Genomic DNA, 25,714 nt, shown 5'->3' with positions numbered 1-25,714 from the left:
TGCCAAGCAACAGCTCTTCAACACAGAGTCAGAGGTTCACAATGCAATGTCGAATAATGCAAATGTCAAAGTGGATGTTAACCTTAGGATTAGCTCACAGTGAAGACGAAGGAAAAGATGCGCACAAATACCTTTAATGGGTTATACCTGTTAATGATATAGGAGAATCATACTATGGTCTCTTATGATTATGAAATGGGTTTGTAATGATTATGAAAGGAACAAATAAAAAAACACAGATATATATCGAACTGTGATTCCAATTCAACTACCAGTCAAGCTCGAGACGTGTCCTGCTCGCGGTTGTACGTTACAGATGATGTCTGATGTATTTAAAATATATAGTGTTGGGCGACAGTGAACGGACGAGGAGACAATGACGTTGCCATCATCCTGGATATTGGACATATGGATGTAATTACCGACACGGCCAGGGGGAACACGATTCAGGCTATTTATGACATGTGATTAATGACCGCTGTTGCGCACATCTGTGAGAGCATGTCACATAGTCTAGATTACCAGAGCGATATGTAGCCCGATAACACACATAAGTGAAGGGGGGGTCGGGTAGCCTAGTGGTTAAAGCGTTCGCTTGTCACCCTGAAGACCCGGGTTCGATTCCCGACATGGGTACAACGTGTGAAGCCCATTTCTGGTGTCCCCGCCGTGATATTGCTGGAATATTGCTAAAAGCGGCGTAAAACTATACTCACTCACCCCATAAGTGAAGTAGTGTTCAGAAGTTGAGTGGGTGAGTTGGGTTTAACGCCAGTTGAGCAGTATTACAGTTACATTACGGAGTGTCAGCTTAATGTGGAAGGAATGCCTGAAGTGATGCAGGTCTCAGACGTTTACCACTTTGGTGAAACCCACGAGCACTGGTATAGTGCTGACAAACCAAGACATATATTCGAGTCGAATCGGGATTCGAACCCTGACAAACTCAAACGTCGGTGGGAAGCATCACAATCTCTTGGCTTACTGGTACGAATTTGTTTGTAATTGATTGGATTGTCAGCATTGTCGTTGCCACAACACTCCTAGAGAAAATCTACAGTCAATATCATTCAACACTATTATCACAACGACATAGCGAATTCGTAAAGACTGTGGACATTAGAAGAAAATGCAACGATTCGTAGTTCAAGACGAGCATAAAGCAAATGTTCTATGTGTTGCGCATCCCTCAGAGTATAATGGTTTGAATACCTTGATGACTACAACGCAATTATATGACCACTATGTTTATAATTTACCACAAGTTGATGCATTTGTTTATCGTCCTATTGCCAGGTAATCTCCAGACGAGAATATGTTTATGTCTAGGCTCTGCACATCATGTATATACTCGTCATGAACGAGAACATGAAGTATTGTAGTTAGCAAGGCTTCATGGAGGCCTCTTTAATAGCGTGAAGGGTTTTCTACACGAAAGTCTGTATTGTCGTTACACTGATGAAATGCGTGACGTATTGAAATAAAAACGACAAAACCCTTTCCAGAATCATAAGAAATATCTGCCAAAAGCAACGTTCATTGTATGCTATACCCTCACAAGAATGGGTTTATGAATCACTGTCAAATAGTTGTGACGCCAGGTGTTCACGAAAAGGTGAGCGCATCTGGCCACCGGTGGCACCCGAGACCCAAGTGTTCCAGCAAGACATGCCTATCCTTGTCGCGGCCACCTGGGGTCATCTCTGTTTTTTTAGTGACCCATTCGTATAATTTTCGCCGCTATCTTGCCTTTTACGCCCAATGGAATCTGTGACATCGGATAATCAAGACTGGTTATTCTCTGACGTTGAAGTTTTATATTTATTAGGTCAACCTATGGTAACCGCCATAATGTTCTTTAAAGTATGTCTTTCTTTCAAAGCCAAGTCCGATTGTCTCCCCAAACCCCTATATGCCAATACCCCTACACCCAAATACCCCAATACCCCTACACTTAGTGAAACTAGCATAGGGAATTTAGCTTTGTCATAGCAGAACAGTCCGATGACCATTAACGCCAGTTAATCCTTGAAAGTGACAATAAGCTGAGAAGAAATAAGCCTAGGTTAACAATCTTATTATCGGTTGGATGTGATCAAAGATATTTATGCCAAACATGTGACAATAGCCATTCATTGTTCTCAGGAAATGATTGGGTTTTTTAAAAATTATATGTTTATTTCCAACTACGCACACAGATTAAAAAGCAGTATTGTTGATGAATGAAAAAATCACACGAATCATCAGTTTTTCGTTTCATCATCTTCAAATATATATTTGTAGCTGTGATTCTTTGTTGTAATCTTAACTGAAACCATTCGGAATTTGCTAAAAACGTTTACATTCAGGTAGTAACAAGTGTTTTATCATTCCATTTATTAGCAGTAAAATGTGTTTCTAATACATCATCCTATTTTTCTTCCCATTTGACTCGATATATATATTTTCAATGAATTTCCAGCCATTTTAATATTCAGTCAACAGATCAAATTAATGGTTTCAGCGGACCCGTTAATTTCTGGGGGTACTGTTATAAGGTATATAAGGTATACATCTCAACATGCCATTGCATTGTAAAAAGTTAACCTTTATTCTATATGTTTTCTTTATGTCCATAAACGATAAATATTCATCTTGCTCTTTCAGTATATCAGTAATAGTTCTTACTCCTTGAGAATACAAAAGTTAATCAAACAGTTTTACCTCCAAGTTTTATTTGATCGTTGTTCCACAAACTTTGTGAAACTGTATTGAGCTGGTTATTATAATTTATACAAATTTAAATTTTTCCCATGAGCACATCTACCTATTTTTCTTATTATTTGCTAATGACCAGAGACTTAAAACACCCGTCCAATTCTTGCATACGGTAGGCCTTCTTATCAAACTTGAAAAATCACTTGAAAGATGATACTGTGGATATTTATGTGCTTACTCACGAAGTCGAATCTATGTGCTTGGTGATTAAAATGTGCTATGTAATTATATTTGTCACCCTGTGGATATTTATGTGCATACTCAGAAATTAGTTGAATCTGCGTGCTTTAAGAGTAAAATGTGTTATTTATTTTGTAATAATTATCATCTCCATACATTTTGGTTCATTTATATGGATTAACCCTTTCGATAAAAAGTAAGGGGTTAGCTGTGCACTCAACTGCAAAGTGTGTTGCTATATGCTGTAGGGGCTATGGGATGAAAGGGTTTTGGGAGGATACCCCCAGTCCGATGCATTGCCTCCATATAGCAGTACCGCAATATACTGTGGTTACCCGTGTGTAACTGAGTAAGTATTGATTACAACAATACATACAACGATATAACGATCTCAGTTCGACCATCAACATAGTTCGTTTTATTCGAACGTTGTTATTCATGGATCGATGCCATTTATAACCCCTTTCGTTATAACCACATATTCGCTATATCCGAATGTAGTAGACCAGACTGGAGCCCATATCTGGTGCACCCCTCCACCATGGTTTTGCTGGAATATTGCTGAAATCGACCCACTACACTCACTCCGAGTTAACAGTGGGTGATATGATCTTCACGACGCTTCATCTGCATGGGTTACTAAAAGATGGGGTAGCTTAGTGGTTACATCTTTGACTCGTCACGCCGATGACCCGGGTTCGATTCTCTGCATGGTGAAGCCAGTTTGTGGTGTCCCCTTCAGTGATGTGGCTGAGGCACTCACTCACTTCATCATGATTCTGTTATTATTGAATATAACAAGGAAGAAAGGGGAGTCAGACAGACAGTGATAGACTTCGATGAATAACCCTTGCAGTATACATGTGGACAGTTACAATCAAAGGAAGCTTTGTACACAATATGTTCAGTCCAGCCATTCCTGTAGTACATGACAGTCTGACGAAAAATGAAATATTGATTTATATGAGGCTGCTTTAGTCCCTAGAAGGTGTGGTCTTGCCACGAACCACGTGATCAGTGGGATTAACAGTACGTAGACAGTGTGGCCATATGTGATCTTCACTGAATGTATGTTAGCAATAGATTTTAGCAGAGATTTCATGTGAATATGGAGCGATTTTGTCGCATTGTATGTCGGAGGTTAAACTGTGTTCATATGATGCATTGTGTGATGGCGACTAGAGTGTGTTCATATCATGCATTGTACGTTGGAGACTAGAGTGTGTTCATATCATGCATTGTACGTTGGAGACTAGAGTGTGTTCATATGATGCAATGTAGGTTGGAGACTAGAGTGTGTTCATATCATGCATTTGTATGTTGGAGACTAAAGTGTGTTCATATGATGCAATGTAGGTTTGAGACAGAGTGCGTTCATATGATGCATTGTATGTTGGAGACTAAAGTGTGTTCATATGATGCAATGTAGGTTGGAGACAGAGTGCGTTCATATGATGCATTGTATGTTGGAGACTAAAGTGTGTTCATATGATGCATTGTATGTTGGAGACAGAGTGTGTTTATATGATGCATTGTATGTTGGAGACTAGATTGCGTTCACGTGATGCAACGTATGTTAGAGACTAGAGTGTCTTCATATGATGCATTGTATGTCGGAGACAAGATTGCGTTCACGTGATGCAACGTATGTTAGAGACTAAAGTGTGTTCATATGATGAATTGTATGTCGGAGACAAGATTGCGTTCACGTGATGCAACGTATGTTAGAGACTAAAGTGTGTTCATATGATGCAATGTAGGTTTGAGACAGAGTGCGTTCATATGATGCAATATAGGTTGGAGACAGAGTGCGTTCATATGATGCAACGTATGTTAGAGACTAAAGTGTGTTCATATGATGCAATGTAGGTTTGAGACAGAGTGCGTTCATATGATGCAACGTATGTTAGAGACTAAAGTGTGTTCATATGATGCATTGTATGTTGGAGACTAGATTGCGTTCACGTGATGCAACGTATGTTAGAGACTAGAGTGTGTTCATATGATGCAACGTATGTTAGAGACTAAAGTGCGTTCATATGATGCATTGTATGTCGGAGACAAGATTGTGTTCATGTGATGCAACGTATGTTAGAGACTAAAGTGTGTTCATATGATGCAATGTAGGTTTGAGACAGAGTGCGTTCATATGATGCATTGTATGTTGGAGTCTTGATTGCGTTCACGTGATGCAACGTATGTTAGAGACTAAAGTGTGTTCATATGATGCATTGTATGTCGGAGACAAGATTGTGTTCATGTGATGCAACGTATGTTAGAGACTAAAGTGTGTTCATATGATGCAATGTAGGTTTGAGACAGAGTGCGTTCATATGATGCAATGTAGGTTGGAGACAGAGTGCGTTCATATGATGCATTGTATGTTGGAGACTAGAGTGTGTTTATATGATGCATTGTATGTTGGAGACTAGAGTGTGTTTATATGATGCATTGTATGTTGGAGTCTTGATTGCGTTCACGTGATGCAACGTATGTTAGAGACTAAAGTGTGTTCATATGATGCAATGTAGGTTTGAGACAGAGTGCGTTCATATGATGCAATATAGGTTGGAGACAGAGTGCGTTCATATGATGCAACGTATGTTAGAGACTAAAGTGTGTTCATATGATGCAATGTAGGTTTGAGACAGAGTGCGTTCATATGATGCAACGTATGTTAGAGACTAAAGTGTGTTCATATGATGCAATGTAGGTTTGAGACAGAGTGCGTTCATATGATGCAATGTAGGTTGGAGACAGAGTGCGTTCATATGATGCATTGTATGTTGGAGACTAGAGTGTGTTTATATGATGCATTGTATGTTGGAGACTAGAGTGTGTTTATATGATGCATTGTATGTTGGAGACTAGATTGCGTTCACGTGATGCAACGTATGTTAGAGACTAAAGTGTGTTCATATGATGCATTGTATGTTGGAGACTAGAGTGTGTTTATATGATGCATTGTATGTTGGAGACTAGAGTGTGTTTATATGATGCATTGTATGTTGGAGACTAGATTGCGTTCACGTGATGCAACGTATGTTAGAGACTAGAGTGTGTTCATATGATGCAACGTATGTTAGAGACTAAAGTGCGTTCATATGATGCATTGTATGTTGGAGACTAGAGTGTGTTTATATGATGCATTGTATGTTGGAGTCTTGATTGCGTTCACGTGATGCAACGTATGTTAGAGACAAGAGTGTGTTCATATGATGCATTGTATGTCGGAGACTAGATTGCGTTCACGTGATGCAACGTATGTTAGAGACTAAAGTGTGTTCATATGATGCAATGTTGGTTGGAGACAGAGTGCGTTCATATGATGCAATGTAGGTTGGTGACTAAAGTGTGTTCATATGATGCATTGTATGTTGGAGACTAGATTGTGTTCACGTGATGCAACGTTTGTTAGAGACTAAAGTGTGTCCATATGATGCACTTTATGTTGGAGACTAGTGTGTGTCCATATTATGCATTGTATGTTGGGGACAGAGTGTGTTCATGTGATGCAGTGTAGGTTGGAGGCATGGATTGTGTTCATGTTATGCATTGTATGTATGCAATGTATGAGACTAGGGTGTGTTCATGTGATGCAGTGTAGGTTGGAGGCATGGATTGTGTTCATGTTATGCATTGTATGTATGCATTGTATGAGACTAGGGTGTGTTCATGTGATGCAGTGTAGGTTGGAGGCATGGATTGTGTTCATGTTATGCATTGTATGTATGCATTGTATGAGACTAGGGTGTGTTCATGTGATGCAGTGTAGGTTGGAGGCATGGATTGTGTTCATGTTATGCATTGTATGTATGCATTGTATGAGACTAGGGTGTGTTCATGTGATGCAGTGTAGGTTGGAGGCATGGATTGTGTTCATGTTATGCATTGTATGTATGCATTGTATGAGACTAGGGTGTGTTCATGTGATGCAGTGTAGGTTGGAGGCATGGATTGTGTTCATGTTATGCATTGTATGTATGCATTGTATGAGACTAGGGTGTGTTCATGTTATGCATCGTATGTATGCATTGTATGAGACTAGGCTGTGTTCATGTGATGCATTGTATGTATGCATTGTATGAGACTAGGCTGTGTTCATGTTATGCATTGTATGTATGCATTGTATGAGACTAGGGTGTGTTCATGTGATACGTTACTGTTTTCGAGGGGATAGAGTAACTGGTAATTGAAAGTGAAGACCAGCTGTATCAAACTGTTAGGAACACATCTATTCGATGTACGCCAAGCTGCACCCACCAAGGTGTAACATGCCTAGTGAGGTCCAGCCATATCAAACTAAACACCAATATATCCGATGTACGTAAAAATTGGACGAACAATCCCACTAATAGTGGAAACAGATTGAGGTTTGTCAGGTCCATTGTGGCTATATCCGACATGTTTATATATGCAGAGTCTAGTGCGTGTCAGACTCAAAATTGTTCGAACTGTCGCTTGACACTCACTCACTCACTCTGCAAGTAAGCGCAAACAAGTGGGATCAGGAATACATTTTCTTCGGTACTTTATGTGAGCAAGCATTTATATGATATACCTGAGGCAAAATTATTTTCTTCCAATACTTCCAAGAACAAATACTGCCTCAGATGTCACAAATTGTGTTACCTATTTAAAAAACCTAGTTTTATCAACTTCAGCCATAGGGCACAATTGTCAGTCAGACTTTAGAGCGTCAACTTATTAGGGATATCGTCCTCCGCGTCTAGAAATATTGGACCTATATTTCATATTGATGTGACAACCCAAACGTGGGCCCATGACAGCTGTTGCCGCCAAGTCAAGATGTGTTCATCCATCTCACGACCACCTGCTAACAGTACTGGTTTTGTAGCGTTCTCATATTTGTACTTCCAATGTTAACTGTCCTATAGGAATAAGAGAGTTGCTCATCCACACTTCCTTGGAAAGACGTTTGATAAAGTGTTTATCTGCAGAAATATTCGATTTAGGTCATAACAAAGTAATCATATGTGCCTATGTCCCAAACATTTTTGTTGAGATGATATCCTTATAGTGTTTATATATTAAAGACGTTAAGTATATAACTGGTTAGTGAAAAGGCGAAGGAGCATTATTACCGTATTCACCCCAAGCTAAGACAAGGGAAAGAAGTGAAACTCCTCAAATGAAGATTCGTAATGCCTCATCTTTGTTGTATTCAATCCGTTTGTGATATAAGTATTTGAGTTAATAGAAAAAGGATATCACTTCATACATGTTGTCATTGTAGAACAATGAAAAACGTCCACCGGGTGGTCAAATATAGTCCAATGTGGTGTCCCTGGGCCACCATAGTCCGTTTTGGTCCGTCACGGTCCTTTACAGAACACCATGATAACAAATTGGTCGTTCTTGCTTCAGCCTGGACCGCCTCCGTGGTCTAATGGTAGAGCGTCCGCCCGGGGAGCGGAAGGTCCGGGGTTCGATCCCCAGCCGCGTCATACCAAAAGACGTTAAAAGATGGTACTTGTTGTTACCCTGTCTGGCGCTCGGCATTAAGTGGCTAAAACAAGGTCGGCTCGGAGTCAGTATACTGTGGCCGAGTGGGGTATTCGTGTTAAACTGCGGCATGGTATCTCAGTGTGCTAGCACTATAAATCGGCATCCGTCCGGACTAGTACAAGCAGCCACACACACAAACACACACACACATACACGTGCATGCACATTGCTATATAAGTGCAATAATCTTGGACGCGACGTTAAACCCCATTTCACCTCACCTTGCTTCAGCCTGGTCTGGTGGGTTTCACCAAAGCGGTAGATGCCTGCGACCTGCATCACTGTGGGCTTGTCCTCCCACATCCAGTTGATACCACGTGGTACTGCGGCAGTCCATCAGGGTTTAAGTCATACCACCACAGACGTGTAATGATGAAGGCTGATGCTGGAGATGGCCCGATGTGGGTTGTCGCCTGTCTTCTTGTACTCCAACTCAGTACTGCCTGGAGTATGCCAAACAGCCGTCGTCTACTGGACACATGTGGAGAGATACATTATATGCTTATCAATCAGCGGGGCTATATGTGTGATACACTGGCCACATAAGGAGGTATATTTACTATACTGTCACCTGGTGTGACTTATAGAAGTGTGCGAAATACGCTTTTATGTCGGAAAGTGCACATTAAATCTCCAAATACTTACTTAAGGAAATAGATACTCTGACCAGATAGGAAAGGGTATGTGATATACACCTCGTCCTCTGCTTGCCACCGCCACTGACTTGCATACTGACCTGTATTTGCCACCAAATTTGCACCAAGTTAGCTACAATGTTGTGAATTTGTCCCTTAAAAAGCAAATACCGGTTGTGTATTATGCGAGAAAAATGTTTTGAATTTTATAAAGTTTTAAATCAAATGATATTATTCACAAATAACACCGTCTGAAAGTATTCTTGGAGTGCTGTCTAAGCGTCAGTAAAGTTCATGTTTTGGGTATAATATCTCTAACTTAAGATGTTTACAACTGAAAATCAAACATATGAAAAAACAACTGAAAGGTATGGTTCCTTTTGCCTCTAAGTTTATTATTCGCGTAACTGTCTTGATATTGTTTTTATATTTGTACACCAGATATATGTACACTCACGTCTTCTATGAACATACAATTAAACGAAAACAAATTACTACGGTAATCAAAACGATGTATTTCATCCACAAATGATGTTAGAACTATCAGATGATGTTACGACAGGCTTGTATTCCATCAGCCGTGCATATTACCCTTGAAGTTCATTCGATTTGTATCGAGATGAGTGTCATTGACAGCATATCAAGAACCTACGATGCACATCAAAGTGCGGAATGTCAACCGGCGCTGCTCACAACGACATAACTCGATACCGGGGCAAACTGCTTCGTGGGCTATGACGTCATTAGGTGAACAAGGTTACCTAGCAACTGTAACATCAATGTCAAACTTATTAAACATGTATTCGAGGAGTCCAGAGGAGAACTGAGATTCCCTCTGAAGAAACTGCGGAAGACGGATCGCGCGGGGCGAGTTTTCTCTACAACATTTAGACAATTATGAGCTCAAGCTCATTCGTCAACTTCCTGAGGCCACGAGAGAGAACTTGCGGAACTCGTTTTTTATCGTGAATTCATTGCGCGGCCACGGAAATACAAGCAGTTGAGTAGATGGAATTGTGTTGAAGTGGAGGTCATGACTCGGCGGGTGGAAGTAAATCAAGGAGAGTTGAGTTAATGAACTGAGTCACCCTACTGTAGCAGGATGTTTAACATTAGTAGTAATTACAATGCACCCACAAAAAGTCTACACAACAAAACGCACGGCTTTATGTCGCCACCTAAGCGGTACACATGAAGTCTCCAAATTACAGGTACTCTTGGCGTTTTCAAATTAAAGGTACACTTGACGACACGACATTAAGGTTACACTTAAAGTTACCACATTAAATATACACTTGGCGTTTTCGCATTAATGGTACACTTGACGATACGACATTAAGGCTACTCTTAAAGTTACCACGTTCAAAATACACCTGAAGTCATCACATTAAAGATACACTTGACGACACGACATTAAGGCTACACTTAAAGTTACCACATTAAATATACACCTGAAGTCATCACATTAAAGGTACACTTGACGACACGACATTAAGGCTTCACTTAGAGACCTTACATTAAAGATATATCTGAAGTCATCACATTATAGGTACACTTTACGACACGACATTAAGGCTACACTTAAAGTTACCACATTAACGATACATCTGAAGTCATCACGTTAAAGGTACACTTGACGACACGACATTAAGGCGACACTTAAAGACCTTACATTAAAGATACACGTGAAGTCATCACATTAAAGGTACACTTTACGACACGACATTAAGGCTTCACTTAAAGACCTTACATTAAAGATACACCTGAAGTCATCACATTATAGGTACACTTTACGACACGACATTAGAGCTACACTTAAAGTTACCACATTAGATATACACCTGAAGTTATCACATTAAAGGTACACTTGACGACACGACATTAAGGCTACACTTAAAGTTACCACATTAAAGAAACACTTGAAGTCATCACATTATAGGTACATTTTACGACACATTAAGGCTACACTTAAAGTTACCACATGACAAATACACCTGAAGTTAGTACACACTACACAACACACACACACGGCACTATACACCACACACAACACATACACACTACACAAGAAAACACAACACTACACATACACTACACATACACTACACTTCACACGACAACACTACACTACACTACACTACACTACACTACACTACACTACACTACACTACACATACACTACACTTCACACGACAACACAACACAACACTACACTACACTACGCCACGCCACGCCACGCCACGCCACGCCACGCCACGCAACACTACACAACACTACACTACACTACACTACGCCACGCCACGCAACACTACACAACACTACACTACACCACACCACACCACACCACACCACACCACACCACACCACGCCACGCCACGCCACGCCACGCCACGCAACACTACACAACACTACACTACACCACACCACACCACACCACACCACACCACACCACACCACACCACATGAAGTCCCTGAGACAATCGCAGTTCGCAGTTCGAGACAACTTATAGACAACCTTCACTATGGAGCATGCACCCGCAGTCCGTGTTCCATGTGTCTAATGATTCCAAGCAATCAATCTTTGCATTGTGGTGATTTACATGTATTGGTGGTCACATCGTGCACAAAACGACAAGCGACATTTATCCTCTCATTACTCGATCGTACGAGTATTTGTTCATTGATTTCCACAGCCCAAATGCAATTCAACCCTGTTGTCACTTCCGACATGAACGATCGCTCACTGACTTCTTTCCCGATATATGTATAATCGATCTTATCTTTGTAACGGCACATACTGGCAACACGGAAGTGATTTTTATACATGTCACGGGCTGGGGAGGTTGTCAGGCAAAGATAGTACATGTATTGATACTACTTCTCATACAGTCATATAACTACCTGTCAGTAAACTACGGTTATAACGAACTCAAAGGGACCACTAATTTTAGTTCGTAATAACCGTAGTTCGTTATAGGCATATATACAGCATGTATACAACAAATGGTTGGGACTAAAAAATAAGTTCGTTATATCGGTCAGTTCGTTATAAGCGTGTTCGTTATAAACGTACTTTACTGTATGTTATCGTTCATGATACAGGGGCGTTACCATGTTTGATGTCTAGCGAGAGCATAGCAATACCTTTTTTTATAATCTGTGTATCTAACTGTTTTGTTGTTACCTCGGATATGGTATCCTTCCCTTGTCTTTCCATTCTTCTTAGGTTGTTCGGGAGTTTTATAAAACGTCTGTTATTATCTGACGACAACCGATCACTAATCACATTGCGACGTGAACCTCTAAACGATCTGACTGTGACAAATCAGGAGGCTAATGCTTTTACTCGTGTTAAAATTATGACATCAGGTTGTTACTTCTCATATTGGCGTTATATGCCATATAATGTATACAGATATAAAACATGACAATACATGCATGTGCCGTTTAGTGCATATCAGATATGAAACATTACATTACATGGAAGTTCCGTTAAGTTTATACAGATATGAACCATGATATTACATGCACGTGCTGTATAATGTATATAGATATGAACCATGATATTACATGCACGTGCCGTATAATGTATACAGATATGAACCATGATATTACATGCACGTGCCGTATAATGTATACAGATATGAACCATGATATTACATGCACGTGCCGTTTAGTGCATATCAGATATGAAACATGACATTACATGGAAGTTCAGTTAAGTTTATATAGATATGAAGCATGATATTACATGCACGTGCCGTATGTTGTATACAAATATGAAACATGACATTACATGCACGTGCCGTATAGTGTGTACAAAAAGGAAACATGACATTACATGCACGTGCCGTATAGTGTGTACAAATATGAAACATGACATTACATGCACGTGCCGTATAGTTTATACCAGATATGAAACATGACAGTACATGCAAGCGCCGTAAAGTGTACATCTGAATTTAATGCAAAAATGGAATTAAAATGTAAACAATTCAAGCGTCGTTTGCTCACATTCATAAAGCGACTATCATTCATCTGGACATATTGCTTCACTGCTGTTACCGAAAACACTGACATCAATCACACAATGAGTGAGTCAGTATGGTTTTACGCCGCTTTTAGCAATATTCCAGCAATATCACGGCGGGGGACACCAGAAATGGGCTTCACACATTGTACACATGTCGGGAATCGAACCCGGGTCTTCGGCGTGACGAGCGAACGCTTTAACCACTAGGCTACGCGACCGACCCCAATCATTACAATGTTCACAATAAGCAATATAATTGAGCCTAACAATGAGTCTTTCTCACTTCATTATTAGCAGAGACCATATATGGTCTCTGATTATTAGTTAAGAGTGGTCACTGTTTACACAATGTGGTGAATCAATTATTATTTTGGTGACTGGTAACTAATTTCATGATTTGCAGACTATTTGTGCATGTATCTGAGATGGACCGAGTTTCAACCTAGTAGTACTGCCGGATAATCCCTAACCACTCGACCACAAGTGAAGGAGCAATCTGTCTCACGACTTGTTGTTAGGTCAGAACATCTTCCACTGGAAATAGTTATTTGCGACAGTAATTTAGGAAAGAGAGCAAGCACGACCAACACGGTTGATTGGAACAACAACTCTACATCCGCGTTATTGATTCAAGCTTCACATGTCGGGAAGGAGCGGACTTTTTTCTTGTCTTGTGGTAGATTCAGCTTGCCAAGCCGGTGGCTCTGTTTAAGACGTCTGGAATTTACTAAGCAACGACTAAACGATTGCAGTACTGGCCACGGCAGGCATTTACTACAGTGGTAACGTGTGCAGTACTTGTCACGACAGGCAACTACAACAGTGGTCACGTGTGCAGTACTGGCCACGACAGGCAACTACAACAGTGGTCACGTGTGCAGTACTTGTCACGACAGGCGACTACAACAGTGGTAACGTGTGCAGTACTTGTCACGACAGGCCACTACAACAGTGGTCACGTGTGCAGTACTGGCCACGACAGGCGACTACAACAGTGGTAACGTGTGCAGTACTGGCCACGGCAGGCAACTACAACAGTGGTCACGTGTGCAGTACTTGTCACGACAGGCGACTACAACAGTGGTAACGTGTGCAGTACTTGTCACGGCAGGCGACTACAACAGTTGTAACGTGTGTAGTACTGGTCACGACAGGCGACTACTACAGTGGTAACGTGTGCAGTACTGGCCACGACAGGCAACTACTACAGTGGTAACGTGTGCAGTACTTGTCACGACAGGCGACTACAACAGTGGTAACGTGTGCAGTACTTGCCACGACAGGCAACTACTATAGTGGTAACGTGTGCAGTACTTGCCACGACAAGCAACTACAACTATGATAACGTGTGCAGTACTGGTCACGACAAGCAACTACTACAGTGGTAACGTGTGCAGTACTTGTCACGGCAGGCGACTACTACAGTGGTAACGTGTGCAGTACTGGCCACGGCAGGCGACTGCAAAAGTCTCACATATTTCTTGTTTAAATTGTGATTAGGGGCATGTGTTTATAACATACTGTGTTGAGAACACGCTCACATATATCTTGTTTATATTGTGATGAGGGCCATATGAGGATTCTGTGTTTAAGTTGATGGGGACTGTGGCATTATAAGCTCACTGCAACATATTTATTTTACCTAATTAAATGTTGCTTTGAAAGGATGACATTTTCGCAATTTTCCACACACATATCAGCAGTAGAGAAGTCAAAATAGAATATGTCCCCAAGCATGTTTCCAGAGCGTGATAAATTGACTTGGAACACGAAAATATAGTTTCCGCCCATGTTCTAGGGAGCTTGCTATTGATTAACGGACACTTTTTCGTGTGATCTTAACATCTTGCGACTGCCATGTTTTCAATATGTTCTGATCATACAAGATGTGGAAGTCTTCACTCAAGTAGCGGGCAATGCAAACTGTCTCATTAGTGCATGCTGAGAGCTAATAACGACATAAATTCAAATCTAGGACAGCGTGTCCTACCACAGCAATAACGCTTAATGTTTATAAGCACTGTCCCTGGCAGCTACTTGAACCATTGATGCTACAGGCTCTTAACCCATTGACTGCTGATGTCACAGGCAGTTAACCCATTGACTGTTGATATCACAGGGAGTTAACTCATTGACCTTGATATCACAGGCAGATACTCATTGACCTTGATATCACAGGCTCTTAACCCAGCGATTGTTGAAATCACAGGCTCTCAACCCATTGACCTTGATATCACAGGCTCTTAACCCATTGATTGTTGAAATCACAGTCTCTAAACCCATTGAATGTTGATATCACAGGCTCTTAACCCTTTGAATGTTGCTATCACAGGCAGCTACTTTAACCATTGATGCTACAAGCTTTTAACCCATTGACTGTTGATATCACAGGCTCTTAATCCATTGTATGTTGATATCACAGGCTCTTAACCCATTGATTGTTGAAATCCCAGTCTCTTAACCCATTGAATGTTGATATCACAGGCTCTTAACCCATTGAATGTTGATATCACAGGCAGCTACTTTAACCATTGATGCTACAAGCTTTTAACCCATTGACTGTTGATATCACAGGCTCTTAATCCATTGAATGTTGATATCACAGACTCTTAACCCATTGACCTTGATATCACAAGCTCTTTACCCATTGACTGTTGATATCACAGGCTATTAACCCATTGACTGTTGATATCACAGGCAGAGAACCAGTGACCGTTGATATATGATCACAGGCAGTTAACCCATTGATTGTTGACATCACAGGCAGTTAACCCATTGACTGTTGATATCACAGGCTCTTAATCCATTGAATGTTGATATCACAGACTCTTAACCCATTGACCTTGATATCACAGTCTCTTAACCCATTGATTGTTGATATCACAGGCTCTTAACCCATTGATTGTTGATATCACAGGCAGTTAACCCATTGACTGTTGATATCACAGGCTTTTAACCCATTGACTGTTGATATCACAGGCTCTTAATCCATTGAATGTTGATATCACAGACTCTTAATCCATTGACCTTTATATCACAGGCTCTTAACCCATTGATTGTTGAATTAACAGGCTCTAAACCCATTGAATGTTGATATCACAGGCAGCTACTTTAACCATTGATGCTACAAGCTTTTAACCCATTGACTGTTGATATCACAGGCTCTTAATCCATTGAATGTTGATATCACAGGCAGAGAACCAGTGACCGTTGATATATGATCACAGGCAGTTAACCCATTGACTGTTGATATCACAGGCAGTTAACCCATTGACTGTTGATATTACAGGCAGAAAACCACTGACTGTTGATGTGTGATGAAAGACAGTTAAACCATTGACTGTTGATATCACAGGCAGGTAATCTTTTTACTGTTGATATCACATGCAAGTTAACACTGATGATATCACAGGCTAATGTATCAACTGTAACTACAACCTCTTGACTATTGTTGCCTCATGTTTGTCTAACCGCTAAAAGCGGAATAAATGCAACTCACTCACTCACTCACTACAACTATTCCTCCCTGACTATTGTTGTCTTAAACAAACAAACAAAACTCTTATGGCAGGATCATGCATGATGTGTGTTCTCTGGATGGTTCCCCGAGGGGATTCCGGGCCAATATAGATTCCAAGAACCCTATACCTGCCAGAAGAGTTCTGTTTGTTTGTTTGTTGTTCAACGCCGCATGATTGATAGCATGAGTATCGAATAAACTGTTTTGAAATAGTGTTACATTTTCGTGATTCCTGACTTCATACGTCAGTCGGGACTCGTTACAGCAAGGTTGTTTGTTTGTTTGTTTGTTTGTTATTTAACGCCGCACTTAGCAATATTCCAGCTAGATGACGGCGGTACGTAAATAAACGATTCTGGACAATACAATCCAGTGATTGATGTCACGAACATCGATCAACGTAATTGGGATACGATGACATGCATCAACCAGGTCAGCGAGCCTGACCACCCGATTCCGTTAGTCACCTCTTACGACAAACATTGTCGCTTTTTACGACAAGCATGGGTTGCTGAAGACATATTCTATCTTCACGGGTCCCTGCCAGAAGAACAGATCGGATGGCTATACTGTCTCACCAGGGCCGACTTGCACAAAGCGATCTTAGCGCTAAGACTACCGTAAGCCTATGTTAAAGTATGGAAGTTACAATCATCTTAGCACTAAGATCGCTTTGTGCAAGTGGGCCCTCGTTTTTTGTATGTCACCGTACCCTGACAGCGCGGGTTGTTTAACATGCTGTAACAACTGGTTATCCTGCCAAGACTCTATTATTGTTTGACGCCGAGCTGACCTATTGCCGATTGCGGCGTAAAACAACATGCATTGTTTGAACCATTTCTCATTTCTGTTGTCCCTGTTTGCCATCACCCAGTCGTTCTCATTTTTCACCCCGCATGGGTACAATGTGTGAAGCCCATTTCTGGTGTCCCCGCCGTGAAGATTGCTGGAATATTGCGAAAAGCGACGTAAAACCATGCTCACTCACTCACTCACTCACTCACTCTTATTTTTTTCAGTGAATAGCCTCGGTTGTTTCACATGTACTTCCTTGAACGGAAGTAACCCCTACTGTCGTGACCCCTTCAACCCCGTCCACGTCAACTACGAGACCAAATGCAAGCAAGGCATGGACGGTAGAGTCGGTACATTTCCGGCAAAATACTGCACCAAGATTAAAGGAGTGAGAGGTAAGTAGATTCTCGGGGAAGATGGGCGTGGTTGAGTGAGGCTTACGCCACTTTTAACGTGATAACTCAAGCAATTTCATTGAAAGGTCTCACATATCAGTCACATATATGGAAATCGACCGCGGGTCGAGCTGACGCTTTTGGCTTTTGGCTACCCAACTTAACTATGGTTTAGCCCCGAGTGATATATGCACCCTGCAGTGTTTTTATGACTATTATGTACAGATTAAAATAAAAATGTATTATTATTATCATCATCATCACCATCACCATCACCATCACCATCACCATATTTAAATTAAGAAATAAACGACACGTGGTCGTTGTTTATCGCACACAAAAAACATTGCAGGGAGAATAAATCATGAGGGCGCATCACCATCGTTGGAATTACACATCGAACACTTATATATGCAATTTGTTTTAGAAAACAATGGATTTTATTCTTAACCTTAAGTACCACAGAGTTCAAACACCTTAGGCTCTTACTAAAGTGTTCTGAAGAAATGTGCTTTGCGACTTATATTCATAAAAGAAATTAAATATCAAATAAAAATACTTATCTTTCCCTGTAGACACAGCGTTGAAAGACATGCATTAAACACATACAGCACGACACTAATGTAATAGCCTGGTCGATCATATCAAAAGGAGAATATGGATTTTTTTCATACAGTGATATGGCCTTTAAGAGGCCGCAGGGTAACTGTGGCTAATGTTGAGGCTCTGTTCGCTGCCCGTCGCCCTGTGTCTGGCCTGTTCGGATATAACCAATGACCAGTAATAGATTTCTCCGATTCCAAACAGTCATTACTGCTTACTATGAAAACAGCGGGACGTGCAATGTCTGGCACATGAGCGGCGATAGATGTTACGAGAAAACCCTAATGATTGGAATTTGAGGCTTTGTTTTCAGATTGAAACCGCAAGACAATGTTTGCCACAACAAGACATGGCTTATAGATCAACAAGCAATATGTCATTTCGCGTGCCAAACTTAATAGAACAATACATCCTTGATCAATGCTATAAGCTGAACTTTCGTATGTTCGGGTTGGCTTGTCTCTTCCTGACCATTAGCAGGGAATTAGAAAATAAGACTTGACCTATGAATGTCCATAGGCAATCATCGAAGCCATCTCTTTTGTTGTTATGCAGTGGGTGCGCCAGCCTTCGCCAAATAAATCTGTTCTGTCTTTTTCTGTAGTAGATGGGCCAATCTCAGTCACAGACAAGTACATCTGTCCTGTAGTAGATGGGCCATCACAGACAAATACATCTGTCCAGTAGTAGATGGGCCAGTTACAGACAAGTACATCTGTTCTGTAGTAGATGGGCCAGTTACAGACAAGTACATCTGTTCTGTAGTAGATGGGCCATCACAGACAAGTACATCTGTCCTGTAGTAGATGGGCCATCACAGACAAGTACATCTGTCCAGTAGTAGATGGGCCAGTTACAGACAAGAACATCTGTCCTGTAGTAGATGGGCCAATCACAGACAAGTAATCTGTCCAGTAGTAGATGGGCCAATCACAGATAAGTACATCTGTCCAGTAGTAGATGGGCCATCACAGATAAGTACATCTGTCCAGTAGTAGATGGGCCAATCACAGACAAGTACATCTGTCCTGTAGTAGATGGGCCAATCACAGACAAGTACATCTGTTCTGTAGTAGATGGGCCAGTTACAGACAAGTACATCTGTTCTGTAGTAGATGGGCCAGTTACAGACAAGTACACGATCTGTTCTGTCTTTTTCTGTAGTAGATGGGCCATCACAGACAAGTACATCTGTTCTGTAGTAGATGGGCCAGTTACAGACAAGTACATCTGTTCTGTAGTAGATGGGCCAGTTACAGACAAGTACACGATCTGTTCTGTCTTTTTCTGTAGTAGATGGGCCATCACAGACAAGTACATCTGTTCTGTAGTAGATGGGCCAGTTACAGACAAGTACACGATCTGTTCTGTCTTTTTCTGTAGTAGATGGGCCATCACAGACAAGTACATCTGTTCTGTAGTAGATGGGCCATCACAGACAAGTACATCTGTTCTGTAGTAGATGGGCCATCACAGACAAGTACATTTGTCCAGTAGTAGATGGGCCAGTCACAGACAAGTACATCTGTCCTGTAGTAGATGGGCCAATCGCAGACAAGTACATCTGTTCTGTAGTGGATGGGCCAATCACAGACAAGTACATCTGTTCTGCCTTATTCTGTAGTAGATGGGCCAGTTACAGACAAGTACATCTGTTCTGGCTTATTCTGTAGTAGATGGGCCATCATAGACAAGTACATCTGTCCTGTAGTAGATGGGCCAATCACAGACAAGTAATCTGTTCTGTAGTGGATGGGCCAATCACAGACAAGTACATCTGTTCTGCCTTATTCTGTAGTAGATGGGCCAGTTACAGACAAGTACATCTGTTCTGGCTTATTCTGTAGTAGATGGGCCATCATAGACAAGTACATCTGTCCTGTAGTAGATGGGCCAATCACAGACAAGTAATCTGTCCTGTAGTAGATGGGCCAGTTACAGACAAGTACATCTGTCCTGTAGTAGATGGGCCAATCACAGACAAGTACATCTGTGTAGTAGTAGATGGGCCAATCACAGACAGGTAATCTGTCCAGTAGCAGATGGGCCAGTTACAGACAAGTACATCTGTTCTGTAGCAGATGGGCCAGTTACAGACAAGTACACGATCTGTTCTTGCTTATTCTGTACTAGATGGGCCAATCACAGACAAGTACATCTGTCCTGTAGTAGATGGGCCAATCACAGACAAGTAATCTGTCCTGCAGCAGATGAGTCAGTTACAGACAAGTACATCTGTTCTGTAGTAGATGGGCCATCACAGACAAGTACATTTGTCCAGTAGTAGATGGGCCAGTCACAGACAAGTACATCTGTCCTGTAGTAGATGGGCCAATCGCAGACAAGTACATCTGTTCTGTAGTGGATGGGCCAATCACAGACAAGTACATCTGTTCTGCCTTATTCTGTAGTAGATGGGCCAGTTACAGACAAGTACATCTGTTCTGGCTTATTCTGTAGTAGATGGGCCATCATAGACAAGTACATCTGTCCTGTAGTAGATGGGCCAATCACAGACAAGTAATCTGTTCTGTAGTGGATGGGCCAATCACAGACAAGTACATCTGTTCTGCCTTATTCTGTAGTAGATGGGCCAGTTACAGACAAGTACATCTGTTCTGGCTTATTCTGTAGTAGATGGGCCATCATAGACAAGTACATCTGTCCTGTAGTAGATGGGCCAATCACAGACAAGTAATCTGTCCTGTAGTAGATGGGCCAGTTACAGACAAGTACATCTGTCCTGTAGTAGATGGGCCAATCACAGACAAGTACATCTGTCCAGTAGTAGATGGGCCAATCACAGACAGGTAATCTGTCCAGTAGCAGATGGGCCAGTTACAGACAAGTACATCTGTTCTGTAGCAGATGGGCCAGTTACAGACAAGTACACGATCTGTTCTTGCTTATTCTGTACTAGATGGGCCAATCACAGACAAGTACATCTGTCCTGTAGTAGATGGGCCAATCACAGACAAGTAATCTGTCCTGCAGCAGATGAGTCAGTTACAGACAAGTACATCTGTTCTGTAGTAGATGGGCCAGTTACAGACAAGTACATCTGTTCTGTAGTAGATGGGCCAGTTACAGACAAGTACATCTGTTCTGTAGTAGATGGGCCAGTTACAGACAAGTACACGATCTGTTCTGTCTTTTTCTGTAGTAGATGGGCCATCACAGACAAGTACATCTGTTCTGTAGTAGATGGGCCAGTTACAGACAAGTACATCTGTTCTGTAGTAGATGGGCCAGTTACAGACAAGTACACGATCTGTTCTGTCTTTTTCTGTAGTAGATGGGCCATCACAGACAAGTACATCTGTTCTGTAGTAGATGGGCCAGTTACAGACAAGTACACGATCTGTTCTGTCTTTTTCTGTAGTAGATGGGCCATCACAGACAAGTACATCTGTTCTGTAGTAGATGGGCCATCACAGACAAGTACATCTGTTCTGTAGTAGATGGGCCATCACAGACAAGTACATTTGTCCAGTAGTAGATGGGCCAGTCACAGACAAGTACATCTGTTCTGCCTTATTCTGTAGTAGATGGGCCAGTTACAGACAAGTACATCTGTTCTGGCTTATTCTGTAGTGGATGGGCCAATCACAGTCAAGTAATCTGTTCTGTAGTGGATGGGCCAATCGCAGACAAGTACATCTGTTCTGTAGTGGATGGGCCAATCACAGACAAGTACATCTGTTCTGCCTTATTCTGTAGTAGATGGGCCATCATAGACAAGTACATCTGTCCTGTAGTAGATGGGCCAATCACAGACAAGTAATCTGTTCTGTAGTGGATGGGCCAATCACAGACAAGTACATCTGTTCTGCCTTATTCTGTAGTAGATGGGCCAGTTACAGACAAGTACATCTGTTCTGGCTTATTCTGTAGTAGATGGGCCATCATAGACAAGTACATCTGTCCTGTAGTATATGGGCCAATCACAGACAAGTAATCTGTCCTGTAGTAGATGGGCCAGTTACAGACAAGTACATCTGTCCTGTAGTAGATGGGCCAGTCACAGACAAGTACATCTGTCCTGTAGTAGATGGGCCAATCACAGACAAGTACATCTGTCCTGCAGCAGATGGGTCAGTTACAGACAAGTACATCTGTTCTGTAGCAGATAGGCCATCATAGACAAGAAAATCTGTCCTGTAGTAGATGGGCCAGTTACAGACAAGTACATCTGTTCTGGCTTATTCTGTAGTAGATGGGCCATCACAGACAAGTACATCTGTTCTGTAGTAGATGGGCCAATCACAGACAAGTACATTTGTCCAGTAGTAGATGGGCCAGTCACAGACAAGTACATTTGTCCAGTAGTAGATGGGCCAATCACAGACAAGTACATTTGTCCAGTAGTAGATGGGCCAGTCACAGACAAGTACATCTGTCCTGGAGTAGATGGGCCAGTCACAGACAAGTACATTTGTCCAGTAGTAGATGGGCCAGTCACAGACAAGTACATTTGTCCAGTAGTAGATGGGCCAATCACAGACAAGTACATCTGTCCGGGAGTAGATGGGCCAGTCACAGACAAGTACATCTGTCCGGGAGTAGATGGGCCAGTCACAGACAAGTAATCTGTTCCGTAGTAGATGAGCCAGTCACAGACAAGAACATTTGTCCAGTAGTAGATGGGCCAATCACAGACAAGTACATCTGTCCTGTAGTAGATGGGCCAATCACAGACAAGTAATCTGTCCTGCAGCAGATGAGTCAGTTACAGACAAGTACATCTGTTCTGTAGCAGATGGGCCATCATAGACAAGTACATTTGTCCAGTAGTAGATGGGCCAGTCACATACAAGTACATATGTCCTGTAGTAGATGGGCCAATCACAGACAAGTACATCTGTCCTGTAGTAGATGGGCCAATCACAGACAAGTACATATGTCCTGTAGTAGATGGGCCAATCACAGACAAGTACATATGTCCTGTAGTAGATGGGCCAGTCACATACAAGTACATATGTCCTGTAGTAGATGGGCCAATCACAGACAAGTACATCTGTCCTGTAGTAGATGGGCCAATCACAGACAAGTACATATGTCCTGTAGTAGATGGGCCAATCACAGACAAGTACATCTGTCCGGGAGTAGATGGGCCAGTCTCAGACAAGTACATATGTCCTGTAGTAGATGGGCCAATCACAGACAAGTACATCTGTCCTGTAGTAGATGGGCCAATCACAGACAAGTAATCTGTCCTGTAGTAGATGGGCCAGTCACATACAAGTACATATGTCCTGTAGTAGATGGGCCAATCACAGACAAGTAATCTGTCCTGCAGCAGATGAGTCAGTTACAGACAAGTACATCTGTTCTGTAGCAGATGGGCCATCATAGACAAGTACATTTGTCCAGTAGTAGATGGGCCAGTCACATACAAGTACATATGTCCTGTAGTAGATGGGCCAATCACAGACAAGTACATCTGTCCTGTAGTAGATGGGCCAATCACAGACAAGTACATATGTCCTGTAGTAGATGGGCCAATCACAGACAAGTACATATGTCCTGTAGTAGATGGGCCAGTCACATACAAGTACATATGTCCTGTAGTAGATGGGCCAATCACAGACAAGTACATCTGTCCTGTAGTAGATGGGCCAATCACAGACAAGTACATATGTCCTGTAGTAGATGGGCCAATCACAGACAAGTACATCTGTCCGGGAGTAGATGGGCCAGTCTCAGACAAGTACATATGTCCTGTAGTAGATGGGCCAATCACAGACAAGTACATCTGTCCTGTAGTAGATGGGCCAATCACAGACAAGTAATCTGTCCTGTAGTAGATGGGCCAGTCACATACAAGTACATATGTCCTGTAGTAGATGGGCCAATCACAGACAAGTACATCTGTCCTGTAGTAGATGGGCCAATCACAGACAAGTAATCTGTCCTGTAGTAGATGGGCCAGTCACATACAAGTACATATGTCCTGTAGTAGATGGGCCAATCACAGACAAGTACATCTGTCCTGTAGTAGATGGGCCAATCACAGACAAGTACATATGTCCTGTAGTAGATGGGCCAATCACAGACAAGTACATCTGTCCGGGAGTAGATGGGCCAGTCTCAGACAAGTACATATGTCCTGTAGTAGATGGGCCAATCACAGACAAGTACATCTGTCCTGTAGTAGATGGGCCAATCACAGACAAGTAATCTGTCCTGTAGTAGATGGGCCAGTCACATACAAGTACATCTGTCCTGTAGTAGATGGGCCAATCACAGACAAGTAATCTGTCCTGCAGCAGATGAGTCAGTTACAGACAAGTACATCTGTTCTGTAGCAGATGGGCCATCACAGACAAGTACATCTGTCCTGTAGTAAATGGGCCAATCACAGACAAGTACATCTGTCCTGCAGCAGATGAGTCAGTTACAGACAAGTACATCTGTTCTGTAGCAGATGGGCCATCATAGACAAGTGCATCTGTCCTGTAGTAGATGGGCCAATCACAGACAAGTACATCTGTCCTGTAGTAGATGGGCCAATCACAGACAAGTACATATGTCCTGTAGTAGATGGGCCAATCACAGACAAGTACATCTGTCCTGTAGTAGATGGGCCAATCACAGACAAGTACATCTGTCCGGGAGTAGATGGGCCAGTCACAGACAAGTACATATGTCCTGTAGTAGATGGGCCAATCACAGACAAGTACATCTGTTCTGTAGTAGATGGGCCAATCACAGACAGGTACATCTGTCCTGCAGCAGATGAGTCAGTTACAGACAAGTACATCTGTTCTGTAGCAGATGGGCCATCATAGACAAGTGCATCTGTCCTGTAGTATATGGGCCAATCACAGACAAGTACATCTGTCCTGTAGTAAATGGGCCAATCACAGACAAGTACATCTGTCCTGTAGTAGATGGGCCAATCACAGACAAGTACATCTGTCCTGTAGTAGATGGGCCAATCACAGACAAGTACATCTGTCCTGTAGTAGATGGGCCAATCACAGACAAGTACATATGTCCTGTAGTAGATGGGCCAATCACAGACAAGTACATCTGTCCTGTAGTAAATGGGCCAATCACAGACAAGTACATCTGTCCTGCAGTAGATGGGACAATCACAGACAAGCACATCTGGTGGAGAAGGAATGTGAAGTGATTTGGCAAAATATATCATTGGCCGGTTTAATGTCTACGTAAAAGACACAAAACACAAAACGAGATGTTTGTGCAAATCACCCTAAAGTAAAACACCACCTACATAGTCTTATGGATAGAGCGACTGCCC

The 25,714-nt window shown here is 41.9% G+C and overlaps 1 long non-coding RNA gene across 1 annotated transcript in view; it reads left to right on the top strand.

Annotated features, from left to right (window-relative positions):
• The window catches only part of LOC124117054, a 33,486-nt gene that overhangs the window by 1,777 nt on the left and 5,995 nt on the right, over window positions 1–25,714 (top strand). Inside the window, exon 2 of the long non-coding RNA XR_006858222.2 lies at window positions 17,674–17,844. This is a non-coding gene — a long non-coding RNA (uncharacterized LOC124117054). The remainder of the gene's footprint in view (window positions 1–17,673; window positions 17,845–25,714) is intronic.

Source organism: Haliotis rufescens, unplaced genomic scaffold (assembly GCF_023055435.1).
Source record: "Haliotis rufescens isolate VD_foot unplaced genomic scaffold, xgHalRufe1.0.p SCAF_45, whole genome shotgun sequence".
Classification (NCBI taxonomy): domain Eukaryota; kingdom Metazoa; phylum Mollusca; class Gastropoda; order Lepetellida; family Haliotidae; genus Haliotis; species Haliotis rufescens.
The sequence above is the reverse complement of the archived record's forward strand: the minus strand, read 5'-3'. Positions and strand labels throughout refer to the sequence as shown.